General features: G+C 46.9%; 1 protein-coding gene across 2 annotated transcripts in view; it reads left to right on the top strand.

Moving 5' to 3' along the window:
- The first annotated feature begins 6,032 nt into the window (after positions 1-6,032).
- MYOCD (myocardin) overlaps positions 6,033-11,935 on the top strand; it is a 114,887-nt gene continuing 108,984 nt past the window's right edge. The window contains exon 1 of one of the 2 annotated variants that reach the window (XM_069798856.1): positions 6,033-6,110. The gene's annotated coding sequence lies outside the window, so the exon portion shown is untranslated. The remainder of the gene's footprint in view (positions 6,111-11,935) is intronic. The other variant, XM_069798860.1, reaches the window with a different exon arrangement.

Here is an 11,935-nt window from a genome sequence, read left to right as displayed (position 1 = left end):
ATAGCAGTGGTGCATTCCCTGGCAGCCCTTGGAAGGTTTCAGAGGAGCAAAGGTCTCTTGTTCTGGGTGCAGGGGCAAGTGGTCAGAGTTGTCTTCTGCCTTGTCAAACTTGACATGGCTCTAAGGAGGACCAGGCAGGATTCCTGCTGGAGCTTGTATGTAGCAGGGTTTGAACAATATTTGCAACAAGACAGTGCAAATGTCCACAGGACATTTGCCCATGGGAACTGAGAGCAACCCCTACTGTCTGAGCACTGTAAACATCAGCTAAAACACAAGAAGTCCATGTTTAGTGAGATGGTTTTATCAGCAACATTCCTGCAAGCAGAAGCCTAGGAATACAAACACACCACAACAAACGTGAAAAATTTGATAAGGCTGAACTGCATCTCTGAACATCTCTCTCCTGTTTTTTCTCTTTGGGTATTTAAAGTTTTATGGTGGGTCATGATTGCTTAAGAGGCACTGCATATGCATAAGAGATAAATGTATTTACTTCCACTTCAACCTCCAATAGAGCAAACAGGAAAGGATTTAGATGAATCCAGTATCTGAGGAAGTGTAAGCTATGCTCATTCCCATCTCAGTGCATGCAGGAGGTGGCACAGGGGAAAAGGTGAGAAGGTAGAAAGTGAAGATTAGACGTATGGGTCCATGCTGGGCAGGGAATAACTGTGCAGACCATCAAAGTTGCATCACGGTAACCTAAGCAGGAGTCAGCCTTGTGGAAGTGTCATTCATCAAGACATTTCTAAAGGTTAGAAGCAAAGTGCACTTTGAGGTGTTGTGCCTAATCCTATGCAGGCTACAGGCAGGAGCCAGGTGCCTAAACATGAGTGTCTTAAGCCTGTAGAGGTGCCTCAGGTCCAGCTGCCATAGGCTTTGCATCCTATCTGCCAGCTGAGCAGGGGTATCTCAAATGGTGCTGGAGGCCTCTGCTCAGACACTAGGATCAAGACTGGAGCCCTGCATGCTTCATGTGACAGAGAGACTCTCCATCTCCTTTTTTTCTTTTCTTTTTGGGTTGCCAAGGTGTATTTGCAGGAGAGCATTGGCACTGAGCAGAGGAAGAAGTGTCTGTCCTTATGTTAGATTCCAGAACAGGGCTCCAATGAGCGGCAGATCCTATTTCTGGTATGCACCTTGGCACGAAGCTCACTCCTGGAAAGCTGGTAAGAAGCTTGATCCAGGCATTTGCTTGACATGTGTAGACCTGAGATGTGGAAGGGGATTGCTGAGACCTGGACAGTAAATTTTCGAGTTTAGGAATTTTCCAGCCGAACTATTTTTTTGTTGGAAGATGAGCTGCTGAAGCCAAAACTGTTTCCCAGGGAGATAAAGTTTTTCCCCATTTCTTAAAATAATTTTTAATTTCAGTGGTTTAGTTCGTTTTTCCTAAGAAGAAGTTAAAAATGTTAAAAAAATAAAATATTTTAGAACTATCCACTGAAAAATTATGAGTTACCTGCTACCCTTTTTTATCTTGTTTATTTTGCAGTATCTTCCCATCTCAATTTAGGATCAGGGAAAATTATAAAAATCATGGAAAGTTTTGCTGTGTGGGAAAAATGACTTCCTCGCAGCTGTGACAAACTCAGAGCAGCCTGCAGAGCCCCAGGTGACATGCATGTGGGTAGGCGGTGTACTTGAGCTCTTCCTCCAGTTAATACTGGGTGATTTCACAACAGCACCTCTGCACGGCTCAAGCAGCACCAAGCACCCAGGCTGGATGAGGGCAGTGATAGCTCACGGTTTAGCCCTGATGCTCAGCAGTTTTTGGCTGTGACCCTACCTGCAGGTTGCTGGTGGTGGGCTGGGGGCTGCCAGGTAGCAGAGGGACACAGCCAGGGCTCAGCAGAGACGGGAAGGGGAGGCTGGAGAAAACAGCAGACACACAGGCCCGTGCTGTGATGGGTGGTGGGAACAGGGACCATGTCTTCCTCCTGACAGCTAGCTCTGAGGCAGAGCAGGTCTCCCCACGCTGCCCCCATGCAGGGGCTATCTCCTCACTGAGTTACCCTGGCTGGACGGTGAGGAATGCTGAAACCCAAAGGGGGGTCAGGGAACATGCAGCCATGCTCCAGGTCCAGCCCACTTACCAGGGATATGCCTGTGCTGCACTTGCCTCGATTTCTGGTTTCCAAACCTGCTCCCTCCATGCAGAAACGTTCATCCCCAGAGAGCAGGACTGCAGATCTCTGAGTGTCTGGGCAGTGCACTGGCTGCCCGGGAGATGGGGGAGAGGGACACCCTGTCCGGGTGTGCTGCTCTGTTACCTCCTCCTGCAACAGCAGGAGTGGGAGAAAGGCAGCATCCAAGCGTGTTTGTGCAGAGTGGTCAATGTGCAGGGCAGGGCCAATGTGAACTGCTGGTGTCACGGCCCCAAGCTCAGAAGCAGCAGCCATTAGGGACACAATGGGTGACAGTCACTGGGGAACGCATAAGCACACTATGCTACTGTGACTCAAAGTCAAGGAAGGGAATATGTGAGATGGTGCCGTGGGTGGCATGACCTGGCCATACCCAAAAGTGCTCAGGTACCTTACCTGGCCAGTCCCTGCGCCAGAAGCAGTCAGCAGAAGAGTCCATCCAGCCTGGCCCATGTCCCAGGGACACAGGGATGACACAGGGCTAACACAGGGCTCAGGCTCCCTCAGTGACAAGCTCAGCACCCAGCTACAGGCTTCAGGGACCATGAGGCTTCGTGCCAGTTGTGCTTTCTCCCTCCTCCTCTCCACTAGAACTGAATTGTTGTGTTCCTATGCCCTCAGTTTTGGCCTGAAGAGCACTGGGAAGTAGCAGTGGGATGCAGGCATTACATCAACCAGGAAACCCGTGCCTTCTCCTGAAAAGCCATATATAAGATGAAGTGTCTGGCCCTTGTGGAGCTGCACTGACTTAGCCCAGGAAAAGATCTAGCCAGGGAGGCTGTGGTTGTGGTACCCCTTCCCTAACCGGGTTGGCAGAGGCTGCTCTCAGAAGACCCTTGATTTATATGTGAGCCAAAGCCCTTGGGAAAGAGACACAACCAAGCCCCATCTAGGCCTTTATGGGTGGGCAAGCTTGTCTAGGGGGAAGTGAATCTGATCCACATCCATGCTACATTGCTCCCTGAACAGAAAGCAAGGACGCTTGTAAACCAAACATCTGCTCCAGGGGATCTCCAGTGTCTTACAAGGAAGCACCCATGAGCTACCATGGTAGTCCAGCTTTATGAATTTAATATTTATAGGCAGAGAGAGATAGGACATGGCCTGTATTGTGTATAGTCTTGCAATTTATGTGTTGGCAGCAGTGGTTGATGGGACATGTGCTCTGAAGCTCAAAAGTGTGCTTAAGCTTTGTAAATACAATCAGTTCAGGCTGAAGCGAGTGAACAATGTGGAATGTTTTGAGGCCAAATTTGACTTCAGAAAAAAACACCATTGAGCCAGTGGTACTTGAGTGTGTTGTGAAAGCATGCATCTCTGGGGTCGCAGTGTGACCTCCTGGCTCAGGCAGTAAGAACCCCAATACATTCACTGCAAATTAAAATGTTGCATATGCTCTGAGTGCAAAAAGATTGTACACAGTGCCTGTAAGAAGCCTTCCTGAAAGGCTCTTACCTCTGCTGGTGGTCTTGCAGCTTCAGCACTGGATGTCTGGCTCGTGCTTTCTATTTTTCAAAAACATTAATAATCATAATCCATATAAAACTGTCATATTGGTTCAACATGTACGTCACCAAAGCCCTGACTAATTTATCAAAGATTTAGTGTTCAGTTGAACAAAGTCTCATTTTTGTAAGCAGATGTAGTTTGCTGGATTGTCCTGTCATCACCGACTGTTTCCACTGGAAAGATGCATCATATCAGCAACTTCTAAAAGTTAAAAAATTGTACATTTTAAAATAGTAATGTAAACACTTATTGCATGTTCCACATTAGTCATGAATTAAATAGAGATCTTAGGGGCTAATGCTGCTTGTGCCAAAGTGGGTCTGCAGCCCTACAGACACCGGTGGAGGGATGTGCAGTAGATTGGTTGCCCATCACAGTGGGGATGATGCATTGCATAGCAGTCACACCGCTAGAAATAAGACCATGAGCTGCTCAAGGGAGCTTAAATGCTCAAGCAGAGGTGGAAACTGAGATTGTCAGTTCAAATATGTGGCACACAACACAGCCCTGGCCTGTCTGGATGCCTGCAGGGCTGTTTACCTGTGTAGTGGCAGCATGTCAGATCTTGATAGGAATAGTTGAGCACAGGAGATGGGGAAAGGGCCGCAAAAGTGAGTGGAGAAGGCAGTGGTGGGAAGCACACAGCAGAAGGGAGGCTCTGGTGGTAAGGGCTGAGTTTGTATCAAGAGTGGTTTTGCATTTTGTTTCAGAGCCCAGACAGCAGGGTTGGGTATGGACACAGTCTGTCCTAGGCGATGCACATGGGGACGTTTTATGTCCCACCTGCAAAGTGATAAAGAGACACATGCACCTTTGAGACCTCCTCCCTGGCCAGTGCTTCCACCCCATGGGCACGCTACATGGAATCTCCCAGCATCGAAACACAGTGTGAAGCAGGACAGACGGATGCAGTATCTGACCTGGAGCCAGTGGGGGAATGCTTAGGGCAGGTGGGGGTGGACAGTGAGATGGATGAGAAAGCAGATGGCAAAATCCCTGCTGGTGCAGGGTAGAAAGAGGGGTGTGAGACAGTCCTGGCGCACGTAGCATGGAGGAGATGGTATTGTATACGATGCACTATTCTTACTTCCTTATACAGTAAATTTGTAACTTTTTTGTATTAAATCAGATTTTATCACTGAATCAATCTTGCACTTTTCTATTCTTGTTCTCTACAAATGACCTTTTTTAGCCCTCCTCAGCTCTTTCCTGATGGGACTCATTAGGAGCTGGTGCTGATTCTTACGGGCATTCACTTTCACTTAGCATCTGGAGATTTTTTTGGACAATGCTTTGTTGAAACAGTCCTTGCAGCTTTCTTCTGCTGTGCTTAGTATGAGCAGCTCCTCCTGCGTCATGTGCCTGCATCCCACAAATACATTTGGCGTGAGCTGAATCCTTCCTCTCCCTGTTTCTGGTGAGATATGAGTGCCATCAAGAGAAGCACCTCCTTGCCTGGATGTTTGTAGAAACACAGCCTGAATCTGCAGAATTTCCTGAGAGATTTCCTGATCTATTTTGACCATAAACCCCACATAAACCTCAGAATAGAACAATGTGGTAAACAAACAACTCTTCCCATTCTTCAAAAACTCTCAAAATTTTTTACCTAACGTGGTCAAATTCTTCATAAAGGCTTTAACTCCATCATGTGTGCTAATCACAACTTTGATGTCAAAGAATAGTTTTTGCATACATAATTTACTTTGCAGGGTGTTTGTACACTTCCTGGTGTAAAAGCTAGCTGGTGTTTGCTATTTGTCATTTGCTATCCGTATCATGTAATTATCAGCCTATTCTGTGCTGTGTGGAATTATTTCTGTCACCCAGTTTTCTCAGCAAACCAGAGCCTTATGTAAAGGAAAATTGTTCTCATTTGTAGATCTGTTCTGTATATCTAGCAGTTCAAGAGCTCTCTCATGCGGGTGCCCAATGACTGTGTTTTTTCATAAAAACCCTGGCTTTCCGCAAAGAATCTGTGCTAATGGGTGGAAATTCTTCCAGCAAAGCAGTCAAGGATGCAAACCCAGAAGACAAGGAGAACAGAATCAAGCAGGCAATAGGGAATCTTGAAGTCTTCCCCTGCAATGTGTCTAATGCAGGAGAACAGATAGAGTAATTAATTTTCTGTGATCTGATTGTTTCACAAATGCCAGTCTTTGTTCACTGTTCCAAGGGTTGGTCAGGGACTTGGTCCTTAGCTGCTTCTCTTCTCTTCCAGAGGCCACTTTGGTGTCTGCTTCTGTACCTGATCATCCAAAGTGGAGCAGCCAGAATCTGGACCAATCCTTTCAGGTACGGTGATGAATGGTGTGATCAAACAGAATTGCTCGGACCACAAAAGTGCACCAAGTGGAAATGAAGAAGAAAAGGCACCCAAAGAAAAGGCTGCCAGCGAAGTGAGAGATGGCACCAAGCTCCAGCCACCACCCTTTGCGGAGCGGAAGAACGGTAAGTTCCTCACCCAGCGGTGTCAATAGAAGGGAAGTGAGACGGGATAAATGCTGGTTTAGCATCTCTTGCATTTTCTGAGTTTGCAGCTCATCATTATTTTTATGTGTGATGTTTTTGAGGGTGTTTCTGATGGCAACATTTTAAGATTTAATGGCAGTGGCTCCTCAGCTCAGTATTTCTGGGTCAGCCTTAAATGCTGTTGTCAGACTTTAGGCAGTTACCATGTTCTTTGTGATCCAAGCGTTTGGTATAATTTTGGCTGAAATGTGGCATTTCAAGGTCTTAGGAAGAGACTGGTGTTCTAACCATAGTTAAGGGATTTGCTGGGGAATTAGGGTTATGTGAAGTTGGTCAGTGGAGAAGAAATGGAAAGGGAATTTTTTTTGCAGAGGCACTGACAGACCCGATCTGCTCTCACAGAGCATGGGATGCTTTAGATAACTTGTCTTCAGCAGAACTGCTTGAGATCAATGTAACAGAGAGCAGAATTTGGCCCTGGCCTCTGCAAGGGTCATTTGTTTTTCCTTGGACATGGGTCCAGCAACTAGTCGTGCTGGCAGATATTGATCTGAGTTTCAGTGGAGATCTGCTGGTAGAAAGCTGATGGACAGAAAAGCCCACAATTCAGCCTGCGCAAAGCACGCTCAGGCTGAGGAATTGTTTGCCATTTCTTTTAGGCAACTGTAAAATATATGAAATGAAGAAAATTCTTTTTGTGCACTCTAAGGCTTTCAACATTAAGTCCTCAAAATATCATGTAATGTGAAAGTGCAGCTTGAAGGCACTATTTTTGCTTTGCGTCTTTGATTGTTTGCGTTATTGTACAGGACCCAATTTTTCTCAAACACTATAAATCAGAAATAATCCAAATGATGTCATCATGGCAATGTAGTGGTGTCAGACTGGAGTAACACAGCAGAGAACCAGGCCCAGAGTCTACCCATAGTCAGACTAAGTCACACCAGTTGAGGGCACTTCTTGTCTACAGTCCCAGATATCAAAGTATACCTAAGATAATATGATAACAATAGAAAAGATGACATGGACTTGTAAAGGGGCAGACTGTTTGGTGATGTAAAGAAATCACATTTTCTCTAGCTTTCAAATCCTTATTTTTTGCATCCGTTTTACCACATGGTTTGTGTTATGGGAAGGCAAAGAAAGAAACATCTCCAGGTGCCCACAGGCAAAAGCTGCCTCCCAGCACGCCCAGCAGACATGCAGATAGGGACCGCACTAAGCCCTGCAGCACCACGAGCATCTGCCTTGCAGCTGACCCTGTGTCAGGGGTTCATGCTCCCAGGGCTGTTGGCTTAGTGGCCCACCGGGACGTGGCTCTGCCCCTGCAGCCCCGCTATGCTGGGCGCTTTGCAGTGTCTCTAAGCGAGAAGAGCCCCCCACAGTCTGGGCATCCCTCCAGCCCTTTGCTCTCCTCCTTTTGCTGCTTTTTCCTTTCTTTTGCACATTTAGACAGCATAGGGGCTCGGCTCTTCCTGCCTTTCCTGTTTGGGAACAGCCTGTTCCCTTCATCTCACATCATCTCAGGAGCTGGCAGGCCCACCAAGTGTCACGCATGTCGAGTGGCACCCAGGCCTGCCTTTGATGTCATGTTCTCTGGTGTGACAGCTCCTGCAGGGCTGGTGGAGCAGCCTGATAGCACCCGGCCGGGGAACAAAGAGGGAGGGGGGCATCCCATGGCCTCACAGGCTGTCCTCCACAGCAGTACACAGCAGTCACCTCCCTTTGCCCTGCATGACACCACAGAGCCCTGTGCAGATTTGTTCCTGCCAAGGGCAGAGCATCCCTGTCCCACTCAGTGCCATTTGTTGGGTTGTCACAGCAGACACCTTCTACCCCATCGCCCCCACCGCAGGGTGGAGGGTCAGTAGTTGGGATTGCTGTGAGGAGAAAGCAAGATGTCAGTGTCTCCTCGTATCCTACCCCAATGAAGGGCACCCATACAGGTGTATTCACCACTCCCACCTTCATCCTTCACCCCACAAATACGTGGGGGAGAGCAGCTGGAGGGAGCAGGGACCCACCGTCCAAGATTATGCCACTGAAGGAGACAATGCCTGGGAATGAGTTGGGTGAAAGGGATGAAACTCCCATCTATTGTATTTGGGGATCTGCCAGGACATGTAAGGAGAAGCAAGTGCAAGATGTGTGACCCCCCTCCTCCTTTTCCTGCCCTGTTGCATCCCATCTTCTGAGGGTACAGGGTGAGCACACCTCAATCAGGCAGGATCTGGCCGCTACTCCATACTCTTTCCAGCTGCAGGCTGGTGGTCTGTGGTGGTTCAGCGGGCATTGGACAGACACCTGTCTGTCATGGGCACAGCTCCTCAGAGAGGACTAGCTCTTGCCCGAGTCTGAACTTTCAAACTGCAGTCTTTATTTGACTTAACTTTGATTTAATAAAAACAGTCTAGCTAGAACATTTTTAAATAGGAAAATAGTCTTTTTAACTCTAGTATTACTCAAAAATGGCTGAGGGGATTTTATTTAAATTTGTAAAAATAAATCACCTTTGAGCAAGCAGAAAGCCCATTCGGCAGGGCCTACAAAACCCAGGACTGGATGCATAGGTCCAGGAAAATGGAGACCGTTACCTCTACAACAAGCAGGAATCCTGACATCTGCCTGTGCAGCTGTAACCTTAACCCCTCACCCCTTTCCTGCCCTGCCCAGTCCCACAGCCCATGGTGTTTATATGCTCAATGACATCTTCTCCTCCTAAGTTCTGGTCCACGCTGGCCCGAACTGGGCAGAGCTGTGAACTGTTGTCTTGGAAGAGGCTAAGGCAAACATGGCTGTGGGTCTTCCTACAGTCACTAGTGATGCTGGGTTTAGAGATGAGATTTGCCTAGACCCCCCACCCTACCCATTATGCATGCACCTTGGCTGGGCAGTGGTTCCATGGGTTCTTGCACTTCTGTCTTGACAGAGAAAGGCACTTTGAGCTCAACATGGTGACTTTACCTTCTCAATCGATGCTCTACCCAGCCCATTTCACCTGGCCATGTAGTGAGACTGTTGAGTCGCAAGGTCAATGCATGGCTTCTCTCAGAGTGAGGACACATGATGTTCTGCCCACACTTCTATTCTTCCCAGAATTGATTTGGTTGCACACAAAGGCAGGTACAAAAAGCAATAAGATAATTCATGATGCAGCGGGTACCTGGGCCTCTGCAGGGCACTGGGGTCCCCAGCAGTCACCTCCCTAGGTGCTGAAGCCTCCAGCTCCCTAGTGTGCTGGAGCCTTCAGCCTGGGAATGATGAGGGACAGTGTCTGCACTGCACAATGTGAAACAAAGTCCCATTGTGCAGGTACCAAAGAGTCATCATGCCCTGATCCAGAGGTGCTTAGTACATGCATTCTTCACAGGCACAGTCATCCCAAGTTTGGGGTCAGAGAGGGGTTTACAGGGCAACCCCCTCCACATGGGGCCTAATTACTGGGTCAAGGAAAACAAACATGTTCTCTTTAACACCTTGTGTCTGAGTAATAAATGAAATTCCCTGCTGGTTGGATAGCAGTTTCTGACACCACCTTAAGCATCCTTAGGATGCTCTTCCCTCCCAGGTCCATCTGAAACCCTCTCAGATGTTGACACCAGGGCCAGTGGTTACACTCTGAAGCATCAATGCTCCCAAGATCATTTTCTTCAGCTGGTAACAGCTTCCATCTCACCCCATCCCATCTTGCTACACACCTGTACTTTATCTGTGGCAGCTGTGCCATGGGAACAGCTGTTCAAAATTTTTCTTGTCTTCTCTGGCTTGCATCAAGACTGCCTTTACCCTGCTCATTCCCTATGTGACTGAAGATAATTTCTCTGCACACCTTCCCGACAGTGGGGAAGGGAGTGAGGATGCGGGCTCTGTGGATGACTTTGGCCATGCTTCTCTCCCAGTGCTAATTTGGCCAGGTGGGTTTCAGAAAGAATTTAATGATAACACAATCACAAGAAAAGGGGTCAGAGGACTTGCAGGAGCTACTTACTATGAAAGAGCTCCTCCAAAATTTTGTCAGTACCTGTGCTCAATCTGTGAGGAGTTAGGTGTCCTCTGGTACAGTCCAGAGATAGGGAAGTCCCTGGCTCAGAGCTACTGTTCCTTGTTCCCTGCCCTAGGACTCTGAGAGTGAGATGTGTTTCGCTTACAGAGTTATCAAAGTGTGAGACATCTGGTCTGATCTGATGAGCTTTCTCTGCCTCAGAAACTGTGCTCAGGATGGGCTCAGTCCCCTCGAGGGTCCCATTTCTCTCCAGTGACTATTAGAGTTTAGATGACGAGCTCTGACCAAGACACCCTTTAGAGAAGAGATTTATTTTACCCATTTGTCTGCACATACAAGTCTCTAAGTTTGGGTGTCAGAGCTCCCACTGCAGGTGATGGATCTATTCCGCAGGCATGGAGCCAGAGGCCACTGACTGGCTACTGCAGTTAAGAGAGCTGAGGAGTTCCCCTCGTGCCTACTCTGGTTAAGCAGCATGTTTGCTAACTGCTCATAATGTTTCTGCATAGGTTTCCCATTGCTGATTTTGGAAAATAATGTAGTTAAACTCTTCTGTTTGTTTGTGTAGTGAAATAGACCTTCTGACCACCAGCTCCTTTAGCCCCCTGCAACAAAGGGGAGGATTTTCAAGTGCCCATCTGGTTTGCGTTTAATGTAATGTGCAGAAAGGTTGCACATTTTCAGGGCCCGTGTTCATAAGTAGTAGATTGTACAACAGTTTATTACACAAATAGAGCTTTATATTGCTGGGCTTTGTTGAGCTGCCAGCTGGGATAAAAAAAAAAGTAACATGCTTCGTAGACCCTATCAAGGAAAATTAGAAAGCATTAAATTCTGCTCAAACTATCAGCCATTGGTGAGCTGGTAATCAAATCCAGAAAGGCTGGTGGGAGGTCAAGACTCTTTTGCTCTTGGTGTTTCTGAATCAATAACTACTCTGAAAGACATGTAAGTGAAACAGAAAAAAAGAGAGAGAAATGTCTGACCTAGAAGTCATCACAACATCACAGCGCATAGTCCAGAAGAGGCAAGATACCTACAGGTTTGGGGGAGAAAACCCCACATAGTCTCTGTTCAGTTCTTATGATGAGCATGTGTTTTAGTTTAAATCTATATTGGAACGGTTATTAAATTACTATCTAGTCCCAAACAAAATCTAGCCCTTGTTCCACATAGCCAGGTAAGAGGTGTATCTACAGGAAGATTTTCCAAATTACCTTTGGATCCAAATCAAATAAATATTGCAAACATTGTATTGAACCCAGGTGATATCTAATCCGCAATGAAATATCAGCCTGAAGCCTTGAACTGCGCAGCCCAGCTTTAATGCCACTTAAATCAGAATGTAAGAACTAAAAGAATTCCAGGAATCCAATGATATAAACTGTATTTTTAGAGCTGTGAGTGACTTGTGAGAGTGAAACATTGCAGTGACTAAAGATAGCACAAGCAAGGTTTTCCATGATTTATCGCAAGAACGTTCACAGTAAGTTAAAGGCATCGAATGTTGTGATAGCAGCACCTACACATTGGCATGTTTTCAAGACAAGTCATTCATAACATATTTGTCACAGAGCAAAATTTCCATAACAGAGCTCTGAGTTGTGTCTCACTTGCACAAGCACCACACACATCACTTTTCTATTAAGGCACTGAGAGGTTCATTTGTTTCCTAGGATCTATTTTTTTCTTTTAGACAGCTGGGGGGAACCCATTTGCCTGCATGTTTCAAACCTTTCACAGGCTCTTAGTCTGGCTGAGCGATCAAAGCAGTGGTGGCAGAGGACAAAGACCCTGCCTT

This window comes from Haliaeetus albicilla, chromosome 12, assembly GCF_947461875.1.
Source record: "Haliaeetus albicilla chromosome 12, bHalAlb1.1, whole genome shotgun sequence".
Taxonomy (NCBI): Eukaryota; Metazoa; Chordata; class Aves; order Accipitriformes; family Accipitridae; genus Haliaeetus; species Haliaeetus albicilla.
Note: the sequence above shows the minus strand (reverse complement) of the source record. Positions and strands in the feature narration are given on the sequence as shown.